Raw genomic sequence first — 14,483 nt, 5'->3', positions numbered from 1 at the left:
AAATTGATTTTAGCAGGGCTGCTGAGTTAGCTTATAGGAGCGAGCTAAAGTAAGAAAGAAACACGCCGAAACACACCGACCGGCACCCCCGACGACGACCACGGGTAAACGGCGGGACTTTGCCGCCTCTTAAGCAAGTTTGACTGACGACTACCACGGCTATTCGGCTAGGTAGGTAGGTAGGTAGTCCTCCTCCTCGGCCACCTAGCCGTCGTCGTCGATCGAGCGACCGGGTATATTCAAGACGCCTCTACCGACACCACCACACCAGCGGGCAGTTTAGCGAGCTTGCCAACTCCTCTGCCTCCTCAAGCGCTTCCAGACGCCTACCGACACCACATGCTGCTGGCTGGCTGTCTGTTGTTACAATGGAATTTAAAAAAAAAAACAAACAAAAAACCCCAACTCTATTAAGATTTTCGATAGTTGGAAAATAATAATAAATTAAGATTTTCGATAGATTGAAAATAATGATAAATTGATTTTAGCAGGGCTGCTGAGTTAGCTTATAGGAGCGAGCTAAAGTAAGAAAGAAACACGCCGAAACACACCGACCGGCACCCCCGACGACGACCACGGGTAAACGGCGGGACTTTGCCGCCTCTTAAGCAAGTTTGACTGACGACTACCACGGCTATTCGGCTAGGTAGGTAGGTAGTCCTCCTCCTCGGCCACCTAGCCGTCGTCGTCGTCGATCGAGCGACCGGGTATATTCAAGACGCCTCTACCGACACCACCACACCAGCGGGCAGTTTAGCGAGCTTGCCAACTCCTCTGCCTCCTCAAGCGCTTCCAGACGCCTACCGACACCACATGCTGCTGGCTGGCTGTCTGTTGTTACAATGGAATTTAAAAAAAAAAACAAACAAAAAACCCCAACTCTATTAAGATTTTCGATAGTTGGAAAATAATAATAAATTAAGATTTTCGATAGATTGAAAATAATGATAAATTGATTTTAGCAGGGCTGCTGAGTTAGCTTATAGGAGCGAGCTAAAGTAAGAAAGAAACACGCCGAAACACACCGACCGGCACCCCCGACGACGACCACGGGTAAACGGCGGGACTAACTGTGACTCTCTTAAGGTGTGAGGAGGCTTTGCCTCTTAAGCAAGTTTGACTGACGCCTACCGACACCGGTCAGGTCGGCGAGGCTCCCGGCGGCCCCGACGCGGGACCACAGGTTGCGGAAGGCGTCCAAGTGAGCGGCGGCGACGCCAGGAGGCCCCCGGGGTCGACTCCGCGGCCCCCGGGTCGGTGTGCGGGCCTCCAGAGCTCGATAAAGTAGTGGTGTCGCTAGCGGTCGAGAAGGCACTTTTCGACGCCTACTGCCACCCCCACATGGCGGTAGGCGCAAAACTGGAAAATCGCCGACCAGAAATGTCGCTTCGTATAATCGACGTTTTTTTTGACCACCATTTTCAGGTGTCGGAGGTGGGTCTGGACGAATACCAACACCATTTCTGGGGTTTCACAACCGCCCGGCTTCTCCGACATATGTTGGAAAGGAGTAGCGATCGAGCGAAGGGGGCTGTCGGTAGGCGGCCGCGGGTTGCATGTGTGCCCGGGACAGCACCCCCATCCAACTAAGGGGTGTCCCCCGGGGGCCAGGGGGACCTCGTCCAGGTCGGCCGGGCGCTTCCAGACGCCTACCGACACCGGTCAGGTCGGCGAGGCTCCCGGCGGCCCCGAGCGGGACCACAGGTTGCGGAAGGCGTCCAAGTGAGCGGCGGCGACGCCAGGAGGCCCCCGGGGTCGACTCCGCGGCCCCCGGGTCGGTGTGCGGGCCTCCAGAGCTCGATAAAGTAGTGGTGTCGCTAGCGGTCGAGAAGGCACTTTTCGACGCCTACTGCCACCCCCACATGGCGGTAGGCGCAAAACTGGAAAATCGCCGACCAGAAATGTCGCTTCGTATAATCGACGTTTTTTTTGACCACCATTTTCAGGTGTCGGAGGTGGGTCTGGACGAATACCAACACCATTTCTGGGGTTTCACAACCGCCCGGCTTCTCCGACATATGTTGGAAAGGAGTAGCGATCGAGCGAAGGGGGCTGTCGGTAGGCGGCCGCGGGTTGCATGTGTGCCCGGGACAGCACCCCCATCCAACTAAGGGGTGTCCCCCGGGGGCCAGGGGGACCTCGTCCAGGTCGGCCGGGCGCTTCCAGACGCCTACCGACACCGGTCAGGTCGGCGAGGCTCCCGGCGGCCCCGAGCGGGACCACAGGTTGCGGAAGGCGTCCAAGTGAGCGGCGGCGACGCCAGGAGGCCCCCGGGGTCGACTCCGCGGCCCCCGGGTCGGTGTGCGGGCCTCCAGAGCTCGATAAAGTAGTGGTGTCGCTAGCGGTCGAGAAGGCACTTTTCGACGCCTACTGCCCCCCACATGGCGGTAGGCGCAAAACTGGAAAATCGCCGACCAGAAATGTCGCTTCGTATAATCGACGTTTTTTTGACCACCATTTTCAGGTGTCGGAGGTGGGTCTGGACGAATACCAACACCATTTCTGGGGTTTCACAACCGCCCGGCTTCTCCGACATATGTTGGAAAGGAGTAGCGATCGAGCGAAGGGGGCTGTCGGTAGGCGGCCGCGGGTTGCATGTGTGCCCGGGACAGCACCCCCATCCAACTAAGGGGTGTCCCCCGGGGGCCAGGGGGACCTCGTCCAGGTCGGCCGGGCGCTTCCAGACGCCTACCGACACCGGTCAGGTCGGCGAGGCTCCCGGCGGCCCCGAGCGGGACCACAGGTTGCGGAAGGCGTCCAAGTGAGCGGCGGCGACGCCAGGAGGCCCCCGGGGTCGACTCCGCGGCCCCCGGGTCGGTGTGCGGGCCTCCAGAGCTCGATAAAGTAGTGGTGTCGCTAGCGGTCGAGAAGGCACTTTTCGACGCCTACTGCCACCCCCACATGGCGGTAGGCGCAAAACTGGAAAATCGCCGACCAGAAATGTCGCTTCGTATAATCGACGTTTTTTTTGACCACCATTTTCAGGTGTCGGAGGTGGGTCTGGACGAATACCAACACCATTTCTGGGGTTTCACAACCGCCCGGCTTCTCCGACATATGTTGGAAAGGAGTAGCGATCGAGCGAAGGGGGCTGTCGGTAGGCGGCCGCGGGTTGCATGTGTGCCCGGGACAGCACCCCCATCCAACTAAGGGGTGTCCCCCGGGGGCCAGGGGGACCTCGTCCAGGTCGGCCGGGCGCTTCCAGACGCCTACCGACACCGGTCAGGTCGGCGAGGCTCCCGGCGGCCCCGAGCGGGACCACAGGTTGCGGAAGGCGTCCAAGTGAGCGGCGGCGACGCCAGGAGGCCCCCGGGGTCGACTCCGCGGCCCCCGGGTCGGTGTGCGGGCCTCCAGAGCTCGATAAAGTAGTGGTGTCGCTAGCGGTCGAGAAGGCACTTTTCGACGCCTACTGCCACCCCCACATGGCGGTAGGCGCAAAACTGGAAAATCGCCGACCAGAAATGTCGCTTCGTATAATCGACGTTTTTTTTGACCACCATTTTCAGGTGTCGGAGGTGGGTCTGGACGAATACCAACACCATTTCTGGGGTTTCACAACCGCCCGGCTTCTCCGACATATGTTGGAAAGGAGTAGCGATCGAGCGAAGGGGGCTGTCGGTAGGCGGCCGCGGGTTGCATGTGTGCCCGGGACAGCACCCCCATCCAACTAAGGGGTGTCCCCCGGGGGCCAGGGGGACCTCGTCCAGGTCGGCCGGGCGCTTCCAGACGCCTACCGACACCGGTCAGGTCGGCGAGGCTCCCGGCGGCCCCGAGCGGGACCACAGGTTGCGGAAGGCGTCCAAGTGAGCGGCGGCGACGCCAGGAGGCCCCCGGGGTCGACTCCGCGGCCCCCGGGTCGGTGTGCGGGCCTCCAGAGCTCGATAAAGTAGTGGTGTCGCTAGCGGTCGAGAAGGCACTTTTCGACGCCTACTGCCACCCCCACATGGCGGTAGGCGCAAAACTGGAAAATCGCCGACCAGAAATGTCGCTTCGTATAATCGACGTTTTTTTTGACCACCATTTTCAGGTGTCGGAGGTGGGTCTGGACGAATACCAACACCATTTCTGGGGTTTCACAACCGCCCGGCTTCTCCGACATATGTTGGAAAGGAGTAGCGATCGAGCGAAGGGGGCTGTCGGTAGGCGGCCGCGGGTTGCATGTGTGCCCGGGACAGCACCCCCATCCAACTAAGGGGTGTCCCCCGGGGGCCAGGGGGACCTCGTCCAGGTCGGCCGGGCGCTTCCAGACGCCTACCGACACCGGTCAGGTCGGCGAGGCTCCCGGCGGCCCCGAGCGGGACCACAGGTTGCGGAAGGCGTCCAAGTGAGCGGCGGCGACGCCAGGAGGCCCCCGGGGTCGACTCCGCGGCCCCCGGGTCGGTGTGCGGGCCTCCAGAGCTCGATAAAGTAGTGGTGTCGCTAGCGGTCGAGAAGGCACTTTTCGACGCCTACTGCCACCCCCACATGGCGGTAGGTGTAAAATCGGAATAGACCGGACCAGGAATGTCGAGGGGGAAAAAAATGACAAAGTCCTGGTGTGCCTAGGCGTCGAGAAGGCACTTTGCGACGCCTACCGACATCCCCATGTGGCAGTAGGCGTAAAACTGGAAAATCGCCGACCAGAAATGTCGCTTCGTATAATCGACGTTTTTTTTGACCACCATTTTCAGGTGTCGGAGGTGGGTCTGGACGAATACCAACACCATTTCTGGGGTTTTCCAGTTTGAAAGTTTTATAAAACATGTTCGGTAGGAAGCACACTTTGGTGTGTCGGTTCGTCGGAGCAGCGACTCTTTGCCTCGTGGTGGTCCGGAACGTCTCTACGGGCTTGTCGCAAAGGCGTCAGAAAGTGGCATCTCCGCCGCCTAGGGCTGTCACCGTTATCGCTGTCGCCGCGCTCCAACTTGTTTTGATCCGCCGCCTTCGTTCCTGCCAACCGTGCGCCCGCTCATCGTCGTTAGGTTATAATACGTGGTACGTGTGTGTGCTTCTCCGTGGACCTAGGGCTGCTCGACGTGTCGAACGATATGTTGGAACAACTAACGGCTCCTTTTCCTGGTTCCATAGTCGTCGTGGTACCCGCGTCGTCAGCCATATCTATGTCCACCATGTTTAGCCGATACGTTTGCTGCAGCTTCTGCTTCCGCCTCAGCGTTCGCCGCTCTCAGCCGCCGCTGTTGTTGCTGCCGTTCTGCCATTCAACCACTACCTGCGAATCTTTCGATGATCGGCCGAACGACCCATCGCTGTGCGACCGATAAATCCTCCGGATTAGGGAGAAACGCCGCCGCTCTGCCGCCGTCGAACGGAAAAACGACATTGTAACGAACGAACGAACGAACGAACGAATTAACGAACGAGCGAACAAACAAACAAAAATAGCGCGGGGGATGCACTATGTAGATCCTGATCCCCTTGTAACCATACGTACGTTGTTCGATGCCTCTCCGTCCTGGAAGTCGCCGCAGCAAACAGGAGATGAGCAGCAGCAGGCGCCGCCGCCGTAACCGCCCGCCTGCCTGCCGCCTCCTACTCCTGTCAGCGTCCGATCTCACAGCCGTGTGAACGTTCGCTGACACCCGATTTCTTTCCGTCTGGCAAAACCTTGGACGTCCCGCTCGCGGTACACGTGCTGCAGCGACTTCTCGTCCGACAACGCATAAGCGTCGACGTCTGCCGCCGCATCTTCTGATACGTGGACTGTGATAGCGCTAGTCCCTTCTTGCGCCACCTCCACCTTTGTTAGCGCCAAAGAAGATCGATCGAGCAGTCGTGGTCGCAGTCGATTAACCCGTTTTCACCGTCCGCAGTTCCCAAGCCGCCGATCAAGTCGTTGCTCTTCTTGTTCGTTCTTCCCCATACCGTCGATTTGCACGGCTGCCGGATGAGCCATCCTCTGTCCGGCGAAGCGCTCACGTCAGTGATCGATACTTGCACCGACAGTCCTCCCGCTCGCGACTCGGTGCTCGAATCGGACTCGTTCGTTTTTATCTCGATGCGATTGTGAAAAGGGGGACCGGTCGTCAATGTCGTGTGTGTCGACGATGTTGTTCGCCCGGTCCGCCGCGTTGTTGTCGTTTTTTTTTTTTTTTTTTTTTTTTCCCCTAACGTTCGCCGTCGCACGGACGAAAGGGTGAGAAAAAAAAAAAAAGCTCGAAAAAGCCGCCCAAAAAAATCGGACCGAGGAGCCGCTTGCGAGAACGCGCCATGTGCACGTTGTCTCTCCTCGGTTTTCCGAGCACGAACACGACGCCGGTCGGTCGGTCGGTCGACGAAGGCGACGACGAAGGTGACGGGAAAATTTACGCCGCCGCTGCCCTGGTCCAGCTCCTCCCCGATGACGGCTGTGATGTTGACGTTGACGTTGGCGACGACGACGACGACGACGGAGACGACGACGACGACGAGACGGCATCGATGGCGACCACGATGACGACGACCTCGACGAGTTCAGTCTGCACCTTGACCCTCCGATGTCCGTGTGCACTGCCGTCGTGCTGTTTGTCGTTTGTCGTATGTATCGCTGTCAAGGGTGCCGTTGTCGTTGTTGTTGTCGACGTTGTTGCTTGCTCTCTCGTCTCGGTCGGTTGGTACGTTGATGACGACGACGACGACGACGAAGACGGACGACGACGACGACGAGACGGCATCGATGGCGACCACGATGACGACGACCTCCGACGATTCCAGTCTGCACCTTGACCTCCGCTGTCCGTGTGCACTGCCGTCGTGCTGTTTGTCGTTTGTCGTATGTATCGCTGTCAAGGGTGCCGTTGTCGATGTTGTTGTTGTCGACGCTGTCGTCTGTTCTCTCTTCTCGGCCGGCTGTGACGTGGACGTTGACGACGACGACGACGAGACGGAATCGATGGCGACCACGATGACGACGACCTCGGCGAGTTCAGTCTGCACTTGACCCTCGATGTCCGTGTGCACTGCCGTCGTGCTGCTTGTCGTTTGTCGTATGTATCGCTGTCAAGGGTGCCGTTGTCGTTGTTGTTGTCGACGTTGGTCGCTTTCGTTCTTTGAGTCTCGGTCTCGGTCCAAGTCAGGGGAGAAAACAAAAAAGAGGCCATCAGCGCGGGCAGCGCGCTTCTTCTGACGGCGAACCCCCTCGAAAAATAAATAAACACGTGCCCGTCGTTGTAGTTGTCTGTCTTATGTCGGTCCGGTCGGTCGGTCCGGTCTGTCCGTTCTGTCGAAACAAAGTCCCCAAATTCCAACGATACCTGGTTGATCCTGCCAGTAGTCATATGCTTGTCTCAAAGCTTAAGCCATGCAAGTGTAAGTTCACGCCACGCATTAGAACGGGCGAAACCGCGAATGGCTCAGGAACCGGACCTAATCCTCGGGACCGTATTCCTCCTCGGAGGCGATGGATAACTGTGGCAATTCTAGAGCTAATACATGTGACACAGGCCGCGATCGGTCGGCGCGCCGTCGTCGCCACGCCTCGCGCGCTGGCACCCGCGTCGGCCGTTCCGGGTCGCGGCGCTACATATTAGACTGAGACCGATGCGCGTCATTCCGTCCTCCCGTCGTCGGCGTTCCCGCTCGGGTCCGTTCGGTGGCGGGGCTCATAGGGCGGCGCGCTCCGCTTTGGTGACTCTGGATAACTCACTGGTCGATCGCACGAGCTTTCACGCCCGGGGCGACGGGTCTCTCGAGGGTCCGCCCTATCAACTGGTCGACGGTCGGTTAAGTGCCTACCGTGGTTACTACGGGTAACGGGGAAATCGGGGTTCGATTCGGAGAGGGAGCATGCGAAACGGCTACCACATCCAAGGAAGGCAGCAGGCGCGCAAATTACCCACTCCGGCACGGGGAGGTAGTGACGAAAAATAACGACGCGGGACTCTGTCGAGGCCCCGCGATCGGAATGAAGTACACTTCAAATCCGTTAACGAGGACCAACCGGAGGGCAAGTCTGGTGCCAGCAGCCGCGGTAATTCCAGCTCCGGTAGCGTATATTAAAGTTGTTGCGGTTAAAAAGCTCGTAGTTCCGAACTCGGGTTCGTGGTCGCGCAAGCGGCCCCGGGCGGCGGCGCCATCGTCGTCGTTGACTTTGGTCGTCCGTTCGCATTCCCGGCCCTTTCCGCCGGTGTCAACCGCTAGCATACCCGGCCACGCGGTCCTGCCGGCGAGGTGGACGAGGAGGTCCGTGATCGGGATCCGGGAAAAAAAAAACAAGTGGTCGTCGGTTTCGGTTCCGGGAGTAGTCTAACGGGGGGTGCTACGTGTGTGTGTTTGGGTGCGTTCATTCGCATCCCCGCACTCTGACCCCCGCGCTTCTCTCCCTCTCCCTTTCCGCGCGTTCCTCTTTTTTTTGAACCCCCCGGTCCGCTCCGAGTCCCTGCTTCGTGTCTTGTCTGCGCGCGTGTTGCGGTCGGCGGTTTCTCCTCCAAGGGGTGCTCTTAACCGAGTGTCCGCGGCGGCCGGTACGTTCACTTTGAAAAAAATTAGAGTGCTCAGAGCGGGCTGTTCAAGCTTGCATACGATAAGCATGGAATGATGGAAGAGGGCCTCGTCTACGTCTGTCGGTCTCCGTCTACGGCGAGGCAATGATCGAAGGGAGCGGTCGGGGCCACTCGTATTGCGACCGTTAGAGGTGAAATTCTTGGATCGTCGCAAGACGAACTGCAGCGATGGCGTGTGGCAAGCACGTTTTCCTCGATCAAGAGCGAAAGTCGGAGGTTCGAAGACGATCAGATACCGTCGTAGTTCCGACCGTAAACGATGCCGACCGGCGATCCGCCGGCGTTCGCTTCCATGACCCGGCGGGTAGCCTGCGGGAAACCAGGAGTTCGGTTCCGGGGGAGTATGGTTGCAAAGCTGAAACTTAAGGAATTGACGGAAGGGCACCACCAGGAGTGGAGCCTGCGGCTTTAATTTGACTCAACACGGGAAACTCACCCGGTCCGGACACCGGTAGGATTGACAGATCGATAGCTCTTTCTCGATTCGGTGGGTGGTGGTGCATGGCCGTTCTTAGTTGGTGGAGCGATCCGTCTGGTTGATTCCGATAACGAACGAGACTCCGGCCTGCTAACTAGTGCGCCGATGTCAGTGATTTTTACGGCGGGCTCGGCGTCCTCCGTGGCGCTCGGGTCCGGGTCTGTTTTTCTCACGCACTTCTTAGAGGGACGGGTGGCAGAAAGCCACACGAGGCGGAGCGATAACAGGTCTGTGATGCCCTTAGATGTCCGGGGCCGCACGCGCGCTACACTGGAGGTATCAGCGGGGACTTCGCCCCGGCCCGAGAGGGTTGGGAAACCTCTGAACCACCTCCCGTGATAGGGATCGGGGCCTGTAACCAACCCCGTGAACGAGGAATTCCCGGTAGGCGCGGGTCAACAGCCCGCGTCGATCACGTCCCCTGCCCTTTGTACACACCGCCCGTCGCTACTACCGATCGAACGGTCCGGTGAGGTCCTCGGATCTGGCCGACGACGCCGCCGGGCAGTGCGCGACGTGTCCGTCACGACACTCGTGCATCTACGCCTCGGCGTTCGATGCCTGGAGAAGACGACCTGAACCCGATCGTTTAGAGGAAGTAAAAGTCGTAACAAGGTTTCCGTAGGTGAACCTGCGGAAGGATCATTACCGTTTTCCCGTTCGAGACTGGTTTGTTGTTTTCCGGCCTACCTCCTCTGTCTGTCGGCGTCAACGCCTCGAATGCGCGCAAACAAAACCTATAAAAGGCGGAGCGAGAGATAGATTTGTGGTGACGCGGAGGTTTTAAAGCCCCAGCTCTTCTTGCTTGCTTCCGCGTCTTACCACCTGTTTGTTTTTTCGCCCACCGCAAGTGATGGCCGCTTCTTCTTTGCCTTGTCGCCGCTTTATCGTTTTTTTTTGTTTTTTTGCAGCCGCTGTGCCACCGCCGCTAGCTAAAAAAACAAACTACTCGCGACATTGCAATGCCGTCACGCCTCCTCGCACAGACCTCCTCGCACACTACTAAATCTATATAAACAAAAACTAATATAAAAAAACCAAGTGCTGAACCCTGGACGGGGATCACTCGGCTCGTCCGTCGATGAAGAGCGCGGCCAGCCGCGATAACTGATGCGAATTGCAGGACTCAGTGAACATCGACACCTCGAACGCACATTGCGGCCCCGAGATCCCTTGTCTCGGGGCCACGTCCGGTCGAGAGGCGGAACGTTTACATGTCTTTCTCCGTTAACGAAACGACATCTTGCCGTCCCCGTGCCCGCCCGGTCCTCGGCACGGTGGTAACCGGGACGTCGCAGGAGCGAGTGACGAGGGGGAAGAAAAATAAAAAAAGAATTTGACTCCTTTCAATGTCTTTTTTTTTTTTAAAACCCTCTCCGGCCTCCTCCTTCGTCTCCCGCTGGCAGACCGCGGAGTCTTTTCCCTTTTCGACCGCGTGAAGAAACACTGTGGGAGGAGGAGCAGGAGGAGTCTGTCCGAAAGCAGCCGAAGGGAAGACCAAAAAAAAAGTACCGACCTAACCGACTGCCGACGTAAGCGCCGCCTGCTCGTCTCGCTCTCTGCCTCATGAAGGTGTCTCTCAGCGACGCCTCGAGCAGCGCGACGAGCACGGCCGTCCGCACCGTAAAAAGGTGGCCGCGTCGTAGGCAACGCAACGTCGGATGGGGAGGACCCACGCTTTTTTTTAATTGTTGGCTTCTTCATTTTCGGTCGGGACGGGCGCTATATCGGCCAGCCGTCGTCACACGGAGGGGTACCGATCGAGATTCCTCTCCTCCAAACACCACACTCTACTAAAAACCGCCGCCCTCGGCTCGGACGAGACGACCCGCTGAACTTAAGCATATCGCTAAGCGGAGGAAAAGAAACCAACCGGGATTCCCTTAGTAACGGCGAGTGAACCGGGAGAAGCCCAACGCCGAATCCCGTCGCAAGTTAAAGGCTTCGGGACGTGTGGCGCATGGGTCGAAGGCAGCCGTTCGTTTTCGTCTCGCATAGTTCGGAGTTCCCTCGATCGGGGCCGCCCGCCGGCGGGTGCCAGGCCCATTCGGTGCGGACGGCGAGCGACGGCCTTCGATCCGAGAGTCGGGTTGCTTGGGAACGCAGCCCAAATCGGGTGGTAAGCTCCATCCAAGGCTAAATACCGGGACGAGTCCGATAGTCGACAAGTACCGTGAGGGAAAGTTGAAAAGAACTTTGGAGAGAGAGTTCAAGAGAACGTGAAACCGCCCAGGGGTAAACGGGTGGGACCGCTCACCGCGATCGCGGGGGGACTCAGTCCGGTGCTGCCTAGGCTCGAGCCCAAACTCGATGTGTGTTCTTGAAAGAGAGGCCGTCGCGGCACAGGTCGTCGTTCGTCGTGTCCGCGGGGACTCGTTCCCCGCGGTTCCAGCTTTTGTGCCCGCGTCGCCGACGAAGGAGACGGGCCGCGTGGATAGCGGGAAGGGAAACGTGGTGACGACCGCGGCGTCGGTAGGTGGCTGCGTCGGTTGGCTGCGGACGGAGGGGACTCGTCCTCTCGATCGCTGCTGCCGCCGGGCCCTAACCCGCCGCATCCGTCGCCGCCGCTTCTTCTTTCCTCCTGCTCCCTCCGCGCGCGACTCCGCTGCACCCGTCCCCTTCATCATCGCTCGGCGTAATCATGGCGCGGGCGCTTCGGCGCGACCTCCGCGCGGCCGGCACCGGACGCACTTCCCCTCCGGTCCGTCGTCGCGACCCGTTCCCGGCGTGCAGGTCGAACACGCGGGTTTTTTTCCGTAGGCGGCAGGCGTTTCATCACCCTGAAAACCCCCGTCTTCCCACCTTGTGAAGTCGGGGGCCACCGGCCGTCGGGCCCGCGAACGTAACTGCCCCTTTCTGCCGGGAACGGAGGAAATCTGACACGATCCGTTACACGTGGCGAGCCGGTCCGTTTTGATCCCGCCGGAAGTCGCGTGCGGGCGACGCACTCTGTGTGTCGCTCCTTAGGCGCCCCACCGTCTCGGGCGCGTGCGCGATGAGAGGCGGGATAGGACTGGCGCGGCCTCGCCGTCACGCACCTCGCCGACGTTTCGGGTTCTTGTCGGGGGCAACCCCGCCCGCGCCCGTTTCCGTTTCCGGAGAGGTCGCTCGGCGACGCTTTTTTACTCGAGCCGCCCGCCACCCCGGGTCAGCGACGTGCATCGGCAACCCACCCGACCCGTCTTGAAACACGGACCGAGGAGTCCTGGCCGTTCGCGAGTCGTAGGGGCCACCTCTGACTAACCCCGAAGGCGAAGCGAAAGCGAGAGAGCGTGTAGGAGGGCGTCGATCGGGAGAGGTGTCGTGGCAAAGTCGTCCGGGGGTCGTCGGGGGGTGTCGTCGGTCTCGTGCCGTCGTCTTCTCCTCGCCTCACCCGCCTCCGAGCCGTGCCCGATCCCGCCGGCGCGGCGTTTTCGGCCTTCCGCCGTCGCTGCTGCGGTGCCCGCAACTTTTCCTTTTTTCTCTCTTCCGAGAGAGATAGGAGAGGGAAGGCTCGTGGCTGACGTGCGGTTGTTTTTCCCTCCTCCCCGAGAGGGGACCGGCGCATCATCCAAAAAGGGGAATTGCCGGGCGCCAGCTTCCATATCCTCCTTCCGCCCATCGGTGAGATCCCGCGGCTTGAACTAGTCCTATTTTGTCGTCGAGTTTAGGCGCTGCGCGCGGGCGCATCACCCCCGGGTCGGTTTCCCCTTTTTCCGAGTACGACTCGGCCGACTCTGGCGTAGCGAGCGACCAGGGACCCGAAAGATGGCGATCCACGCCCGGTCGGGGATGAAGCCAGAGGAAACTCTGGTGGAAGTCCGAAGCGCCTCTGACGTGCAAATCGATCGTCGGAACCGGGTGTAGGGGCGAAAGACCAATCGAGCCGTCTAGTAGCTGGTTCCCTCCGAAGTTTCCCTCAGGATAGCTGGCGCTCGATCGTCGCAATTCCATCCGGTAAAGCGAACGATTGGAGGCCCCGGGGCCGTTCACGGCCTCGACCTACTCTCGAACTCGGAACGGGTGGAACGGGCCGACTCTCCCGAACGACGGAGCCGACCCCATCCGGCCGCCGCCGCCAGCACGCTTCGCTGGGCGGTTGGTCACCTCGAATGCGAGTGCCAAGTGGGCCACTTTTGGTAAGCAGAACTGGCGCTGTGGGATGAACCAAACGTCCGGCTAAGGTGCCTAACGCGACGCCCATGAGATCCCCGAAAGGGTGTCGGTCGATATAGACAGCAGGACGGTGGCCACGGAAGTCGGAATCCGCTAAGGAGTGTGTAACAACTCACCTGCCGAATCGACCGGCCCCGAAAATGGATGGCGCTGGAGCGACGGACCGATGCCGGACCGTCGCGGCGAGGAGCGATGAACTTTCGCGCCGAAACGATGCCGCGACGAGTAGGAGGGCGCCGCGGCGAGCACGGAAGCCTAGGGCGCGAGCCCGGGTGGAGCCGACCGCGGGTGCAGATCTCGGTGGTAGTAGCAAATATTCGAACGAGACCTTCGAAGACCGAAGTGGAGAAGGGTTCCGTGCCAACGGCGGTCGAGCACGGGTCAGTCGGTCCTAAGACGCGGGCGAAAGTCTTCCCGAAAGGCGCCGGATCCGTTATGAAAGGTGAAAGGAAAGCGAATCGAATCGAATCGAATCAAAAGCCCAAACAAAAAAAAAGCGGCCGGCCTCCCGTCGAAAGGGAATCGGGTTAATATTCCCGAACCCGGACTCGGAGAGGGCCCGGGGGTGGCGACGCTGTCGGCAGCGATGTCGGCGGCGCCCGTCGCTTCCCGGGCGAAACCGCGGTGACGCAAGCGAGCCCGGAGACGTCGCCGGGAGCCCCGGGAAGAGTTCTCTCTTCTTCGTAAAGGACCATGTCCGTGGAATCGGCTCGTCCGGAGATACGGAAAAGGTACCTGTAGAGCGCCGCGGCTCGGGCGGCGTCCGGTGCGCTTTCGGCGGCCCTGGAAAATCCGGGTCCGGTTTTCGCAGCTCTCGAGTCGGTCCGTACCCACCATCCGCAGCAGGTCTCCAAGGTGTACAGCCTCTCGTCGATGGCATCAATGTAGGTAAGGGAAGTCGGCAAAATGGATCCGTACCTTCGGAAGAAGGATTGGCTCCGAGGACCGGGTCGGTCGGGCCGTGCCCGCGCGAAGCGAGGAACCGGTACGGGGCTGTAGCGTTCGCTCCGTTCGCGCTTTGCGGCGAAGGCATAGGGGCCGCGGCGGTCCGTTGTGCGGCGGCGTGTTCCGGTCAAGCGGTCGCGGTCAAGCGAGCGTGTGTTGCGGGTCGGAGAGCGATACGGGTGGGAGTCCGCCGTCGGGCGGCAGGAGTGTGGCGTCGACCAAAAACGGCGGGGGACCGTCGGCGGGGGTCGTCTTTCTGGCGGCGGCGGTTCAAGCGGCTTTTCTGCGGGGTGCTTCGCTCCGGGGTCGGGGTGGCGGCGGGCGGCTCCAATCCGTTCGTCGCAACGTCTCCGTCCTCCTCGAAAAGGGGTGAGGCTGCCTTGCGGACGTGTCGTCGTCGCTTTGCCGGTGCGGTCTTCGTCGGCACC

The 14,483-nt window shown here is 60.1% G+C and overlaps 2 non-coding genes and 1 pseudogene across 2 annotated transcripts in view; all 3 read left to right on the top strand.

The window, feature by feature from the left end:
• Positions 1-7,226: 7,226 nt before the first annotated feature.
• On the top strand, positions 7,227-9,603 carry LOC145273733 (small subunit ribosomal RNA; annotated as a pseudogene).
• Positions 9,604-10,002: 399 nt separating this feature from the next.
• Positions 10,003-10,159, top strand: LOC145273743 (5.8S ribosomal RNA). Its single transcript, XR_013866512.1, has one exon. It is a non-coding gene; the product is annotated as a 5.8S ribosomal RNA (ribosomal RNA).
• Positions 10,160-10,759: 600 nt separating this feature from the next.
• Positions 10,760-14,483, top strand: part of LOC145273736 (large subunit ribosomal RNA) — a 5,726-nt gene continuing 2,002 nt past the window's right edge. Inside the window, exon 1 of the ribosomal RNA XR_013866507.1 lies at positions 10,760-14,483. This exon is cut by the window's right edge and continues 2,002 nt beyond it. This is a non-coding gene — a ribosomal RNA (large subunit ribosomal RNA).

The sequence above is a fragment of the Euprymna scolopes genome, unplaced genomic scaffold, assembly GCF_053919585.1.
Source record: "Euprymna scolopes isolate OS-2025 unplaced genomic scaffold, ASM5391958v1 sca147, whole genome shotgun sequence".
In the NCBI taxonomy this organism is placed as follows: domain Eukaryota; kingdom Metazoa; phylum Mollusca; class Cephalopoda; order Sepiida; family Sepiolidae; genus Euprymna; species Euprymna scolopes.
The sequence above is the reverse complement of the archived record's forward strand: the minus strand, read 5'-3'. Positions and strand labels throughout refer to the sequence as shown.